The sequence below is a fragment of the Bubalus bubalis genome, chromosome 12 (assembly GCF_019923935.1).
Source record: "Bubalus bubalis isolate 160015118507 breed Murrah chromosome 12, NDDB_SH_1, whole genome shotgun sequence".
NCBI classification, from domain to species: domain Eukaryota; kingdom Metazoa; phylum Chordata; class Mammalia; order Artiodactyla; family Bovidae; genus Bubalus; species Bubalus bubalis.
The window spans coordinates 38,196,771-38,211,054 of NC_059168.1; the positions used below are offsets into that span (position 1 = coordinate 38,196,771).

At 39.7% G+C, this 14,284-nt stretch overlaps 1 long non-coding RNA gene across 3 annotated transcripts in view; it reads left to right on the forward strand.

Annotated features, from left to right (window-relative positions):
• The first annotated feature begins 12,012 nt into the window (after positions 1-12,012).
• LOC123328491 overlaps positions 12,013-14,284 on the forward strand; it is a 70,672-nt gene continuing 68,400 nt past the window's right edge. For all 3 annotated transcript variants that reach the window (XR_006543351.2, XR_006543350.2, XR_006543349.2), the window contains exons 1-2: positions 12,013-12,199; positions 13,907-14,166. This is a non-coding gene — a long non-coding RNA (uncharacterized LOC123328491). The remainder of the gene's footprint in view (positions 12,200-13,906; positions 14,167-14,284) is intronic.

Sequence of the window (14,284 nt, forward strand, 5' to 3'; positions counted from 1 at the left end):
AATGCCAGTGGTGCCAGAGGCTAGCCAGGTAACATAAATGTGATCCTCTGGCCCAGTGTTAGGCAATAGGGAGTGGTATGTTCTGGGCTTGCTGGGGAATGTGCATCGTGTACCTAGAGGTATTCAAAATCAAAGTTTAATAGAGTTTAAATTAACTCTTTGTAGCTACCTGAAGGTGTAAGGATCACCCCTTTCCATCTCCTGACCTTTGCTTTTTCATCTACCCACTCTTTAATTCCATCACCTTAACTTTCTTTAACCACCATCTACCCAGTACACTGTAATGTACTGAATTACTGCCATGGTTTTCTGCTCTGTTGAGCTGTGAGCTCCAAAGGCAAGGATCCTTGTCTTATTTTGTTCTTGTATCTCTAGTACCTAGGACAGTACTTGACACATAGTAGGCCTGTCTTAAACACCAGCTGAATGAATGAATGAATGAAAATTATTATAGATCTTTAACTGATTTCTGAGGGGTTTATAAGAGGGATGTTGAAGTTTTAAATTTTCCGTTAGGCAACATCTGCTGTGAGTCCTTAGAAGGCACCTCTGGGTTTCCTTTAGGTTCTCTCCTGGCACATAGAGCAGGGCTTACTTTCATGTCTCTGCACCCATTCTGTTTGTTCACTAATGCATTGGTTTTGCTGCAGAGTTGGAATAATTTTAACCTGAAATTGTAAAAACCTGCTTCATGAACTCTCACCACTGTGCTTTGCTCAGGATCACATGCTGCTTCCTCAGAGATGTCAGGGTGTAGCTGCTTGTAATTCTCTGTACTAACAATAAGCTCCATTTCTTGTTCTGGTTCCTGGCAGGGAACCAGGGATTGCCTTTGCCCCATTCTGGCCTCATTAGCATTGGGTAGTGATTTAGTGGAGCTAAAAACTCCTCCCACTTCAAAGTCAAGACTTCCCTGAGTGTCCCCTAGGTTCCCCTTCCTCCCTCCCTCTTTCTTTCCTTCTTTTCTTTCTTCCTCTCTTACTCTGTCTCTTAATTTTAATCTATTAGCTTAGAAATGAAAAGTCAATTTTGCTGGTTGTCCACCCTCTTCCTGCCATCTTATTTGGCTGTAGAGATGAATAAGAAATGTAGCATTCAAAGTAACAGAGCAAACTTCTCCTCTGTCCCCAGGAACTTAAGCAAGAGGGCCATCAGGATATTATGTAGAAAATCTTTTCTGCTAACTAGTACATTAAGAAATCTGAATGCTTACAGGATACCTCATCTGTTTCCATTCATTTTATTATTTCCCAGCAATGTTTTTAAACATAAAGAAATATCATTAAGGCACACATTTCTTTTTTTCCAATTTCCCTTCCTGTAGTCTGCCTTTGGTTTGGTTGGCTTTTAAAGACAGTACATGCTTGACCAGCTGTTTGGTTTCCCATAGCCAATATACACATACCCATGGTGTTCCCCTGTGATTTTCAAGGCCTGGTTTTCTTCTGATAAGGTTGGAAGCACACACAGCTTATCTACATCTGCTGTGTTCCTTGAGGTCAATCAGAGTGTCCTTCCTTCTGGGACTGATGGGAATCTCCCAGAGAGAAACAATTATTGCACTTGAAAAATCTATTGATCTACATTGTGTGGTTCAGCTGGTATTTGGGGTTCAGGGATACTTTCTGAAAATGGAAGATCAATTCAGGGGATTCAGAATGAGAAGATGGTAATGAATACAGTCATGCTATACATTTTCAAGTGTTTGTTGCTCCTCCTATTAGCAGAATTCTGAATTCATTTGCTGCAAAATGTCAACAATGTAGGTCACCTAGCATTATTGACTTCATTGGTTGAGTTGCAAGTTCATGATGATAGTATTGGGCACAGTCATAGATGAAAAATAATCACTGTATTTGTGATTGTTCCCGGTAAGTATGCTTTCCCATTTCCCTTTTATCTTTGCGTAAATTTGAGGCCCTATTTTTAATGTCTCCTGAAAAGCCTCTTGATGAATGTGAAAAAGGAGAGTGAAAAAGTTGGCTTAAAGCTCAACATTCAGAAAACAAAGATCATGGCATCTGGTCCCATCACTTCATGGCAAATAGATGGGGAAACAGTAGAAACAGTGTCAGACTTTATTTTTTGGGGCTTCAAAATCACTGCAGATGGTGATTGCAGCCATGAAATTAAAAGATGCTTACTCCTTGGAAGGAAAATTATGACCAACCTAGATAGCATTTTCAAAAGCAGAGACGTTACTTTGCCAACAAAGGTCAGTCTAGTCAAGGCTATGGTTTTTTCCAGTAGTCATGTATGGATGTGAGAGTTGGACTATAAAGAAAGCTGAGCACCGAAGAATTGATGCTTTTGAACTGTGGTGTTGAGGAAGACTCTTGAGAGTCCCTTGGACTGCAAGGAGATCCAACCAGTCCATTCTGAAGGAGATCAGCCCTGGGATTTCTTTGGAAGGAATGATGCTACAGCTGAAACTCCAGTACTTTGGCCACCTCATGCGAAGAGTTGACTCATTGGAAAAGACTCTGATGCTGGGAGGGATTGGAGGCAGGAGGAGAAGAGGACGACAGAGGATGAGATGACTGGATGGCATCACCGACTCGAAGGACGTGAGTCTGAGTGAACTCCGGGAGTTGGTGATGGACAGGGAGGCCTGGCGTGCTGCAATTCATGGGGTGGCAAAGAGTCGGACACGACTGAGCGACTAAACTGAACTGAACTGAACTGATGACGAGGGCATGTTGTGGAAAGCGAGAACTTGGGGCTATCAACTTAAAATTTACTTCACATGTGATCCGTGTTGAAATTGTCAAAAGAAGCTTGGGAGCAGGACAACACTCTGTGTATTGCTATCCAGATCCAGGAATTGGATAAATAATTAAAACCCTTCAATAAGCTTTCTTTAGTTTGGCTCTTTGTTTCAATTTATTTTTGTTGTGAAATAATTCTTCTGCCCCACAGTTGCAAGCCTGAGTCCAGTCGCTTACCCTCCTTTAGGAAGTAGAAGATCCAGATCTAAATCCCAGTCACAAGCTTACCAGCTATTTATATCTTTGCTCCAGGTTTACATCTGCAGAATATGAAAGATACTCTTTCACGGTTTCCCATAGCACACAGTAGACCCTTTAAACATTACCTGGATTTCTATCTTTATATTCTGGGATGTCTAAGAATGGTTAAATCACCTAAACACTGAAGAAGATACTGAATAAGTCTGAGGGTAATATAATTGAAGTTTTCTGGGGAAATATTTGAATGTAAACTTTGTTCCTTATGATGATACTTTCTGAGGACATCAGAGGAGGAAGCTTGAAAGTTATTGTTCCATTAAGGAATAAAGTAATTTTCTGAAGATTTTGTGTAGGGGCATTTATTTATTGCTCTTAAAATCTCATGTCTATCTAAGGAGTCCACTGAGTGTTCACTGATTAGAAGTCTCAGTCTTATCATCTGTGAAATGGAGTTAGTAATTGTGACAATCTAATAGAATTTATTGAGAATATAATGAGATAAAGTATATAAAGAGCTTTGCATACCACCTGGCACATAGTAAGTGTTCAATAAATGTTTGATTACTATTATTTTCTGTACTAATAAAGATCCTACCACAGAGGTTGCTACATTTTCAAAGGGAGGTTGAAAAGGATGGAACAGATTTCCTCTAACCTCATTCCAGCTATAAAATGTACATGCATGCCTGCTCAGTCATGTCTGACTCCTTGTGACCTCATGGACCGTAGCCCACCTGGCTCCTCTGTCCATGGGATTTTTCAGGCAAGAATACTGGAGTGGGTTGCCATTTCCTCTTTCAGGGGATCTTTTCAACTCAAGGATCGAACCCACACCTGTGTCTCCTGCATTGGCAGATGGATTCTTTACCATTGAGCCACTGGGAAGCCCATACAATATACATTTTTGTAATTTTGATAAATCTAAGGCAATAGATACCAGGAAATTTTTAAAGGCTCCTTTTTTTTTTTGAGCTTGGAAAATTCTAAATGACATCTCTCACATATGAAAACCCACATTTTAAAATCTCAAAATGTTAAAAAGCCCCAAGATAAGCACTGAGTAGTATCTAGGTATTTCTTCCTCTCAAATGGGTATAATTTAATGATAACTTATCCTTTTCACTTGCAGAGATTCTCAGGTTATTCTCTGCTTTTTCAAGAAATATAACTTAAAAAATAGGGGAAATATACCAATCTGTGTGAATATTTTTCTCCTGATTAGACAACATGATGACTTTAGTTGTTTGTAGTCCAAAAGTGCTGATGCAGGAAGCCTTAATTGATTAGAACAATATATGGACTGGCTTAATGCTTTGGGTCATATCCTTGGGAAATTTACATTCCTTATGCAAAATTAAATGTGTTGCAAGCATCTTTCCTGTCAAATGCCATTTGTTTTCTTTTGCTCACTTGGCTCCAAGGGTGACTTCTGGAGATGAATTGTGAGTATCATTGGCACATAGATTCAGGTGCTGTTTGTAGACAGCAGTTAAGTTCTGACTACTATTCTTGCTATTTTAGTTTTTATCAGTGTCTCCTTTTGCCATTAGAACAACTCAGCATTTCTCCTTCTTCTGTTTGTAATCTGCAGGTTGTGGTTGGGTCCTGGGATAGGTTTTTCTTTTTTGGTTCTCTCTGAGAGATTCAAACTATCATCATGTGCTTTGGGTTCCCTGTAGATGGGGAGTTACACCCAGCCTGCTCTTAGAGTATCAGGGCTCTCAGAGAGGTTAGCAGGACTCTCACTCGAACTGGCAGGTTTCTCATTGCTACTGCTTTTCCCTGTGGTTACCTGTCTTTACAGCTGAATACACGTCCCTGAGCTGTTTAGATGCAAGCAGCTGACCAGCAGGCCCTTTGTCCTCTCCTTCAGTTCTGCAACTCTCAGAGCACAGGCCAGTTCATTGCTGATGGGCCTTTTCTGATGTAGAGTTGACTGGACATGACAAGTGGATGTGAGCAGGAGGGAGAAGGAAAAACTGAAATTAACTATTAGGTTTATGGTTTAGAGCTACTGATGGAAATAGTGCTTGTAGTACTATGATAAGGAATAAGGAAATAGGTTTGGTTGAAAAAATATTAATAATAAGGTCGATTGGTTTTAGATGTGAACTTGCTCTGCCTTCAGATCAGCCTTCAGGTGGAGAAGCACAGAGGCCCCTGGAAAGAATATCTGTAGCTCAGATAAGTAGGAGGTTGGCTGCTCAAAGGGACGATTTGGACCTTCAAGTCACTTTTAGGAAAAAAATGAACATATTCTTCAATTACGTGAAATCAGCCATGGGTTACCTGGAATGTGTGGGCATCCCTTTTATAAGAATTTCCTGACTCCCAGATGTTTGATACCTGCACTGTTTCTTTTTTTTTTTCCTTTTTACTATGGAAAATTTCAAACATATACAAAAGAGAGAGAATAATGTGAAGAACTACCACTTACTACTGCCTCACTTTACCAATTTTTAACTCATGTCCAAATTTGCTACACTTAAACCAGTCCCACCCATTTCGTCTCTTCTGGGGGACTATTCTGAAGCAAATCTCAGATATTATATTGCTAAATCAATAAACATTGTGGCATGTATCTCTAAAAGATAAAACATTATTTTTAAAACATAAGCACAACATGATTATCTCATTTAAAAATTAACAATAATTCCTTAATAATATTAAACATCCAGGCAATATTTAAATTTCCTTATCTCATAATTTTTCAAGATGATAATTTATTGAGATTAGTATGGAAATAAGGCTTCTACGTTGTAACCTGATACGTTTAATAAAGTTTTTTTTCTTAAGATATAGGTTTCCCTTCCCCTTTCTCTTTTTTTTCCTCTCAATATGTTTGTTGAAGAATCCAAGACAAAGTCAGATTTTAAATTTCAGCACTGAATACATTTGGTTATCAAAAACTACTGGTGCTGTTGAATAAGCCAGAATTTCAAAGAGTGGAAGTCAAAGAAATCCATTCCTAAACTCAGCAGCACAATCTCACTTTATAATCTTGTGGCTAGAGGGAGGTGCCAGCAGCATGGGGGAGTTTCCAAATGCAAAACAGTATAGATGGACCACGGTAGGTCCTTCCATAGCAGCTTCTCTAATTTCCCTCAACAGCTTTCACTCAAATCAAGGTTAAATACAACCTGCTATGTTAATATTTTGGAGAAGCCAATGGCAACCCACTCCAGTACTCTTGCCTGGAAAATCCCATGGAAGGAGGAGCCTGGTAGGCTGCAGTCCATGGAGTCACAAAGAGTCGGACACGACTGAGCGACTTCCCTTTCACTTTTCACTTTCATGCACTGGAGAAGGAAATGGCAACCCACTCCAGAGTTTTTGTCTGGAGAATCCCAGGGACGGTGGAGCCTGGTGGGTCGGACACACCTGAAGCGACTTAGCAGCAGCAGCATGTTAATATTGGGGCTTCCCAGGTGAGATGCCTCAGTGGTAAAGAATCTGCATGCAATGCAAGAGATGCAGGAGACATTGGTTCCATGTCTGAGTCTGAAGACCCCCTGGAGGAGGAAATGGCAACCCATGTCACTAAGAGTTGGACACGACTGAGCGGCTTCACTTTCACTTTCATGCATTGGAGAAGGAAATGGCAACCCACTCCAGTGTTCTTGCCTGGAGAATCCCAGGGAGGAGGGAGCCTGGTGGGCTGCCGTCTATGGGGTCACACAGAGTCAGACATGACTGAAGCGATTTAGCAGCAGCCAGTATTCTTGCCTGGAGAATTGCATGGACAAAGGAGCCTGGCGGGCTATAGTCCATGGAGTCGCAAAGAGTCAGACCCGACTTAGTGACTGAACATGCATGCACGTATATTAATATTAATTAAACTTTAGAGCTAGTTATCTTAAGCACCATCAGCATATACTTATTAAGATTCTACTACTTTTGGATACTCAGGTTAGTCACTATACTTGGTTACCATAGAGGTTTTTAGTTGTGAAATTTTGAATGATTTCTCTGAAAATCTCGTTTCCTTACCTCAAGAAAGACTGAGTAAGTATATATTTTGGTGTGGGTTGGTGTGTTAACAAAAAAATGTTAATAATTTTTTAAAATCAATTTTATGCTCATGTCTTTATCATTCACCTTTATTTTTAGGTTGGGCTTCTCCAGTGGCTCTGCTGGTAAAGAATCCGCCTGCAATACATGAGACCTGGGATTGATCTCTGGGTTGGGAAGATCCACTGGAGAAGGGAATGGCTACCCACACTAGTATTCTGGCCTGGAAAATTCCATGGACTGTATAGTCCATGGGGTTGCAAAGAGTCGGACACGACTGAGTGACTTTCACTTTCACTTTATCTTTTGGTTAGGGGTCATGGACCTTAGAATTTTATGTTCTCTGTAGAATTTTCTAACCATTCCTCTGGTTGAAAAAAAATGAAAAAGTGTTAGTTGCTCAGTTGTGTCCAAAATTTTGCAACTTCACGGACTATAGCCTGCGAGGCTCCTCTGTCCAAAGAATTGTCCAGGCAAGAATTCTAGAGTGGGTAACCACTCCCTTCTCCAGGGGATCTTCCCAACCCAGAGATCAAACCCTGGTCTCCCACACTGCAGGCAGATTCTTAACCATCTGAACCACCTTCACCTTTATCTTTAAAATTAGGGGTCATAGCTTTGGGGGGATTTTATATTCTCTGAGAATTGTCTACCATTCCTCTGGTTAAATACAGGCAAATCTGAAACTTACAGATCAGAGGTGATTACTGATTGGGATATGGGCTCTTGAATGTGTTGTGATCTGTAGTAACCTGAGAAACAGCACATTGCAGTGAACTCTCTGGGGGCATTAAAGAGTAAGAGAAGGACGATGCAAAAGTGGGCAATGCTGGCATTAGTCTTAGGATAGTCTTTGAGAACTTGGGACCTCTCTTCTTCAGCAGCTAGAATGGTATTGTTCTCATTATACAGATGAATGAAATCCTAGAGAGCTTCAGAGAGCTCCAGTGACCCAGCCTGTGTCACACAGCTCAGAAATGGCAGTGGAGAGCAAACGGATGTGGATATATTGGTACACTGCTCTCATCACCATCTCACTCTGCCACCCATAAAATACCATGGTCTGGAACAGGGAACATGGGCTTCCTTAGCTCTCTCTGTAGATTTTTCAGCTCCTGGAAGGTTGAGTATGTGCAACATTTCAGCAGGACTTATTCTTCTATCTTCTGCCCTCATTTCAAGCCTAGCAAGAGAGACAACACTGGATAGTGGTTGAGAACTCAGCCCCTGGAATTAGACAGTCCTGGCTTTTCAGTGTGAGCTCTGCCTTTTACCAATTTTATGACCTTGGGCAAGTTACTTAATGTCTCTAACCCTCAGTTTCCTTATCTGAAAAGTGGGGGAAATAATAATAACTACTTGATTTTGTTGTCAGGATTAAGTATGTGATAATCCCTGTAAAGCACATAGCATGGAGCGGGACATAGTGATGCCCAGAAACATTGTCTGCTGTGGTTGTCATTGGCCTTTGTTTTTTTTTTTTTTTTACCTTCTACTTCTGCCTTCTCTGCTCTTTTTTAGAGAGTTTCGAAGTTATGGGGGGATCACACTCCTGGGTCTCTTGCACCAACCTCTCTGCCCAATCCAGGCTCTTACTTCCTAGACTCTTTTCTTCCTTTTCAACCAATCAAAATTTGTCCTTACTTGCCTGTCACTTAGAAGAAGTAGGATTCTGATCTACAGGTTGGATCCAGCCTAAGAAGTACTTTCTTTAGCTGGTACAGTGTTTAATTTTTTGGAAAAAAATTGTTAGTTACTGCAGTTACTGAGTTTTAACAATTAGGAAATTTCACATACAAGCTAGAAATAGTATGTGTCTTTGGGCCTACCCTTCCAAATGGCAGCAACCAACTGTTCTCTTCAGATAGGTAGGTGCTACCCAAGTTTGCCACAGTCTCTACTCATCCCTGGAGTCTTATACCTAGCCTGCCTTATTATTTGCATTCCTGCCTGATTCCTATAGTCATTTACTGCCTTACTCAAAGGTAGTAATTGGTAGAGTGAATTAATGAAATATACAACTTTCCCATGTTCCCTATGTATTAAAAGTCAGTATACATGAACTGCATTTTTTGTGGTGAATTAAAATGATAAATATTTCAAGCCAATATACTGCCAGTTTAAACTTTATCACTGTATTTTCTTTTATCAGTATTTGAGTGATATATAAATCTTTGTCTAACTTCGACTTTTTCTATTTAGAGTGTTATGGAGATAATGAAAATGCTAATGCTGATATTTAAGGTTTGAAGTTACTCATTGTAATACTTGTTAGGTTGATTCCGCCACTCATTGATGTTTAGGCTGTAAACTTCAAGATCATGTGTCAAATGTAGAAAAGATATCAATTACCAGGTCTAAAAGAAGAGGTGTATCTTTTAATATTTTAGCTTTCTGAGAAAGGAATTATCCTTAGAGCGTTTAAGTTTATTGTTTAACGTTTCCTTTTTCAAACCTGGTAGAAGTTTTCTGGGACATAGTATGCATGTAATATATGCTACCTGTATTTGTTTGTTTGTTTTTGAGTACTGTTACAGATGCCAAGTCTTACTCAAAGGGAACAAAATGTATTGGTCGGTTTCTTTAGGGTCTGACATAGGCCTTTAGAAGAGATCTGAGGGGAAACACTTAAGCACCTAAGAAATGCCAGGCCCTCTTGAGTTGTCACAGAAGTCCTGGAAGTAGGAACGGTCCCTGTTGAGTAAGGAAGTACTGGGGGGTCTCAGTCTGCCAGGGTCTATTTCCCAGCTCCTCCACTGACTTGCTCTGGACTTTGGGCAAGCAAAATAACTCTTCTAAGTCTCAGTTTTATATCTATAAACTGCTTTGTTGTATATATGAGGTAATGTGTGTTAGTGCAGTTGGTGCAATTCCTGGCACAAAATAAGCCCTCAGTAAATGTTTCCGACTCTATTCTTTCCCCAGGTGGGCTGTGCTTGGCCTCTTAAAGGCAGAGGAGGATACTTCCTGCGTCAGGTGACCTCCTCCCTGCTGCACAGACCATCTGAGGAAATTGCTTGGAACTGGAGATTTTGCCACTCTGGTTCCATCTCTGGTCCCTCCTTTCTCATCCTGACCTTCTGCATAGCTTGACTTCCAGTCTGTTGATGGCTTCCTTGCTTAAAATGAAATTAATTTCTCCCTGTGGCATCATTCTCCTGGGCTACCTGCCTGCTATTTCGCCATAAAGTTCAAGTAATTTCAGTGTTTCAGGGAGCTTAAGGTGAGAAGCATGGAAAGATAGGGGAACTGATAGTTCTCAGCCCAGCCAGCAGTTTTAATTAGAGCAACTGTGTAGTGTGCAGTTAAGTAAATGGGAGTTATTTTTAGATGTGTGTGTTCATTTAGTCCTTCTGAGCACCTCTTCCTTCAGATTGGTAAAAAACAGGTTAATTTATGGCCTGGTTAGAAATCATTAACTCTTTATCTTCACCTTGTTCAGCAAAATCACTCATGGGGCTTCTGTGTTGCCAGAAAATCTGAGTGAAGGCAGGATGGACACTGCACTTGGAAAGCAAAGCTGCCTTTTTCCTCTAGCGCATTCTCTCCAGTGATACATTCCAAAGACAGAGCTCTAGGCTATGGAGATTTGCTCCAAAAACTCCTGTATTACGTGCTTTGGCACTTCATCATAGAATCCAGCTTTCAGAGCGATTGAGCCATTGTAAGCAGAAGGCTCTATTCTTTGTCCTGGGATGATTTACCCTTCAGTCCACCCTGAAGGGCTGTCTCTAATGTTTTGTTATAGATTGTATCATGTCGAATTTAAAAAACACTCTTACAAAATTGAAGCAAGACTATACAAAGTAAACATAGGTATGTGATTGTGTATGTGTATGTGTGTATGTGTGTGTGTGTGTGTATATATATGTATATATATATGAGCCATATATGTACTTTAAAAATAGACGAATCTTCAAACAAAGATTTATACAACACTCTCAAACTGACAACACTATAGAAATAGAGACAAGATCATCGGTTGCCAGGTATAAGGGACAGGGTGACTATAAACAACACTTTGTGGTGATGGATCATTTCCAGATCTTGATTGTGGTGCTAGTTATCGAAATTTTTTGTTGTTGTTTAGTTGCTAAGTCATGTCTGACTCTTTGTGACACCATGGACTCTAACCCCACCAGGCTCCTCTGTCCATGGGATTCTCCAGGCAGGAATACTGGAGTGGGTTGCCGTTTCCGTCTCCAGGGGATCTTCCCAACCCAGGGATCGAACCCTTGTCTCCTGAGTCTCCTGCATTGCAGGTTGATTCTTTACCACTGAGCCACCTGGGGAAATAAATTTTTACATGTGACAAAGATTCATAGAACTAAACACACACACACCAAGAAAAAAATGAAAAATAATCCCAGAAAGATGATTATGTATTATAACATGTAGGAAGTCAAATATAAGTAAATAAATAAAATAAAATAGAAAACAAAATTTGTATTGCTAAGATTTGGGGTAGACTTATTAGTAATAGCTGTCGCTGGATTGGCAAATTATTATTGTCATTTAATCAAGTCCTATTTACATGCAATGTCAGTTGAAAAAGGTTTATTGAAGTCTTCTGCTTTGATATGGTGTTTAGTTTTTATTAATGAATAATAATGCTTTTGAATTCCCTACAACTATGTTATGATTCTAGTACCTTGCATTTTGCTTCAGGCTTTGTCAATAATTTCATGTGGTTCTTTCTATGATCAAGGCATTAAAAATCTTAAGTTAACAGAGGGTTATTTTTTTGCATTAGAACAGGACAGAGCTTTAATGCATGAGTTTATAAGTGCTCATTATTGTTGTGGACTTTAGCTTCTGTGTGGTCAGTCATCAATAACGCAGAATTTATGGGAAATCACTTTTTTCTCTTTTCCCTTTATCACCATCATCCCATTCAATATGACTATTGACTCTAATTTCAGAAGTGTGGGGGTAACATGACCACCTTTCTCTTAGTTTCTGAGTCTTGATTTTCTTGGAAACATTAACTCCTTATAGACTATTAGTCTTGATAGGTCGTAAGGAGCTTATTTTGTAGGATCCCTTCTTTTGCGTATACTGTCTCCCTTTTAATTATCATTTGCACAAAGTTCCCAGCACCTTCATAGGGCTGAGTTCCTGTTTCTTATAGTGGAAAGTGATCTGATAAGCAACATGACAACATGTTAAGTCATCTAAGGGCATTTTCATCTTAAGTGAGATCTCCAGAAAAAATAAAGGTAATCTATTGTGGTAATTTATTTAAGCAGTTCTTATATCTAAAACACCAGTACTTAAAAATACCTAGGAAAAATCTAAATAATAGCTTACTGGTACTGGAAGGAAATTAACCTAAAGGAATGAATTTCTAAACTGTAGTATAATTTTAGTCACTATGGCACCTGGGAAGGAAAGAAACTTTCAAGGGATACATGCAAGTTGGTTTTTTTATACTGTTCACGTTATGACAATTAAGTTATCATTCAGCTCAAGTGTGAAGGTTTCCTTACCACTGTATGTTCAACTTATTGAAATTTTTTGAAGTCAAATAGAATTTGGGGAATCTGTAGATCTTGGCATCTCTACCAGATTTTAAGTTCTTTGATAGCAAGGCCATGTCTTTTATAGCTTTGTGTCTTAGATCTATTTAGTAGATATTTAATTACTTAATATATTTAATAGTAGATATTTAATAAAGATGAGTGTGTTTAATGAGTATATTGATATCATCAAAAGTTTAGATGCAAATACACTCATGCACAGGTGAGGACAATCACTTATTTTTTTAAAGATATCTATTTTTTAAATGTAGACCCTTTTTTAAGGGGCTTCCCAGCTGGCTCAGTGGTAAAGAATCCACCTGCCAAGCAAGAGACCTAGGTTCAATCTCTGGGTCGAGAAGATCTTCTGGAGAAGGAAATGGTAACCCACTGCAGTACTCCAGCCTGGGAAATCCCATGGACAGAGGGGCCTGGTGGGCTACAGTCCATGGGGTCACAAACACCTGGACACAACTAAGCAACTAAATGGCAGCAGCAGTGGAGAAAGATAATGTTACAGAGGAGATTCACCTGGAAACACTACTGGGCTCTCAAAACATTGGCAGTAACAAATGTTTAGGAGAAAGTTAGTAATAAACTGTGGAATCTGCAGTTACTGACACACAGAGTTGGCACTGGCTTCAAACAGAATAGTCAGGTGCTTTGGTGCCCAGGTGAAAGGAGAGTAACCTTGTTTAGTGATATCAGTTGGTAAACATCCATTGGCACTCTCCCAGGGTGATATGTATCGACCAGATGGTTAAGTGCAAGCACAAAACCAAAGGCTGAGAAGTTTATTTTTGATAAATTGCTCATTGCCACCTCTTTGATACTAAAATGAGTATCAAATGAATATGAAAATGGGTACCATAGGCACTCAATTTCTGTATTAGATAAAGGAAAAAAATAGCAATCCATTGCTCTTCCATTTAGACCAATCTAAATTGATTATCTTCCTCATCTTCCATTTACTCTGCTACATGTCTCTCTTAAACCATAATTTCAGGAGTAAAAGTATTTATACATTTTTGCTGAGATCAGGGATTTTAATATGCTGAGCAACATATCATTCAAGGAGCTGACCTGCAGTTTTCTGATTGATAATGGAAATGTTAATGTATTGTTAGGCTTCTTATTTTTGGCCTAACGTGAGCTAATAACTAGAATCATTATGTTGTGCCTGTAAAGTGTGTAGGCAAAAGGGAAGCTGCAGAAGTTGAAGTCTATTTTTCAAGTTAATTATAATATTGGAAAAATGAATTAGCCAGAAGGAAAAATCCAATTTCACACCCTTTTGCTGGTAAAAGGGTGGGGGAGGGGGTAGAATAACCAATTTCTAAACTCTGTAACGCTATTCTTTGGATAAGTTGGTTGCAAAAAGTTTTCCCATTCATTTATGTCTTGTAGTTATTAGTACAACGCTTGTTACTGCGGAACCTACGATTGCACTGAGTGAAACACACCATTGCCTCAGATTTGTTGTCAGTCTCTCTGCTCTGATGCTTTCCTGTTGCCATGACGGTTACCCAGTCACCTTGAGTCACCTTCTAGCTCTGTGCATGCAAGGCTCATACTGAGTCTGAAGGAAAGTGAGAGAAAAGATGAAAAAGAAATGCCAGGAGTGGTGCCTGGCAAGTTTCCAGTTGCATCTCTACTCTCAGGGGCAGGTTTGTGACTTGCATTCCTAAGGGGATGGGTATCCCATCCAGTGGGAGGGATCAGTGTTTGAAGGATACAGAAATCTGAGGCATTACAGTGGCTTGTTGCCTCCTAAGGGCCACGGTA